Genomic DNA, 1,943 nt, shown 5'->3' with positions numbered 1-1,943 from the left:
TCATGGTGTTTGGATTTCCACCATTTCCGCTCTGCTGCCCGAAGGATGGTTCTTTTAGAACGCAGTGCGTCATTTAATCACGTCTCATTGTTTCTGACAGCAATGTTTCTGATTGGCCCGTGGGGGTAAAGCCCGCCCACATTTTAGTAATGTGGTCATGACGCAGTAAATCTGGATCAGCTCCGTTGTTCCCCGTTTTTAGAGATGTGGGTACGGAGGAAAAGAGAGAGGGGTTGATATTCTGACACTTTGAGAGTCTCCTGACACACCGGGGACACATGGGGGACACACGGTGATGTAGAGAAGACATTAGAGAGTGACTTCTGCATGAAAGGAGACCTTTAAAACCCACTACTGAAATTGTTACCAGGAGAAGATAATATGATTAAATGTAAATAATGTGAGAAAAACAGCTTTTGATGGAGCAATGTTTTTATACTAGGCCCTGTTCTTCTTCTGTGGTGTTCCCTCTAATGTAGTTCTATAGGTGTTAGTGCATGTAAACGGTCTGCAGAGGCTGACAAATGATCTGAAAGAGCAGCTGACAGGAAACTCTCAAAGCTCTTTAATTACATCACGTCTAAAAGTCAAAGCAAAGAATCGAGCTGTACAAAGTGTGACGCAGCACACACACACACACACACACACACACACACACACACACACACACACACACACACACACACAGAGTTGAAAATGTTCAGTAATCAAGTAAAGCCAGGAGGAGCATTCAGATCTGTTTCTCTCTCAGACATGCAGCCAGACTCACCTGCACAACAGGAAGTTAAATAATACAAAATAAAAGCACAGAGCCCCTGCTGCTCATATTCATAGGTCCATCACAAACATGAACACTATCAGTTCTTGAGCCTCACTGGTGGAATAAAAGACCAATTAAAACCGCTGAGGCTTGATTTTCCCACAGGGCCGTCCTGCAGGAGTCTGAGGGGGCGGAGTCAGATGCAAGAGGCTCCTCCCCCCGTCTCTGATCCATCGTTAGTCTGAGGGGGCGGAGTCAGAGGCTCCTCCCCCCGTCTCGGATCCATCGTTAGTCTGAGGGGGCGGAGTCAAGAGGCCAGAGGCTCCTCCCCCGCTCTCTGATCCATCGTTAGTCTGAGGGGGCGGAGTCAGAGGCCAGAGGCTCCTCCCCCGTCTCTGATCCATCGTTAGGCAGGAGGCGTGTCCAAAGAAAACACTAAATAATGACACATTTTTTAAGGTTGAAAAATTTAGATATATGAATTTAAAGTCTCAGAGAATTTAGGTTATTGAAGATAATTTTTAAAGAAATGATGAATTTATATTCCTGAATAATCAGAGGGAAATGGAAGATAGTATGATTATATATTTATATGTTTCAATATGAAATGGTCCTGATCTGGTTTTTAAATAACTGTTAGCCGTCGCTCATCCAGTCCTATACTGCCCGGCAAATGGGTTGCTTTTTTCAAGAGGGGGGGGTGGGGTTTGTAGCATGGCATGATGACTCCTCCCCTTTCTTCACCCAAACAGGAAGTTGCTCTTCTCTTCTGCCGTTAAAAAAAAAAAGTTTCATGAACTGCAGTCATGATTCTCTGGATGCTGAGTCATAAAACATCAGTTATTTATTCTGAGACATGGTTCAGTTATTTTTTGCTGAGTCATGAAACAGTTATTTTACTGAGTCATGAAACAGTTATTTTTGCCGAGTCATGGTTCAGTTATTTTGCCGAGTCATGGTTCAGGATGCAGAGTCCGGCCCCCAGACGCACGCGCACAGCCTCCATTTTTCTTCTTTTCAAACATCATAATAATTACACATGGTACAAAAACAGGGTTCAGATAAATTAGTGCCGAATTCACTTTTAACACTTCAATCACGCACTATTTCACATCAAATTTCAACATCACATGGCACCTTAATGCAGCACGTTGGAGTAAATGTGTGTGTAGAGCCCCCCCCC

The 1,943-nt window shown here is 44.0% G+C and overlaps 1 long non-coding RNA gene across 1 annotated transcript; it reads left to right on the top strand.

Moving 5' to 3' along the window:
• The first annotated feature begins 958 nt into the window (after positions 1-958).
• LOC104953952 (uncharacterized) lies at positions 959-1,548 on the top strand. The gene is made up of 2 exons (XR_799277.1): positions 959-1,021; positions 1,141-1,548. It is a non-coding gene; the product is annotated as an uncharacterized lncRNA (long non-coding RNA).
• Positions 1,549-1,943: the final 395 nt, after the last annotated feature.

Source organism: Notothenia coriiceps, unplaced genomic scaffold, assembly GCF_000735185.1.
Source record: "Notothenia coriiceps isolate Sejong01 unplaced genomic scaffold, NC01 NC01_scaffold00022384, whole genome shotgun sequence".
NCBI lineage: Eukaryota > Metazoa > Chordata > Actinopteri > Perciformes > Nototheniidae > Notothenia > Notothenia coriiceps.
The sequence above is the reverse complement of the archived record's forward strand: the minus strand, read 5'-3'. Positions and strand labels throughout refer to the sequence as shown.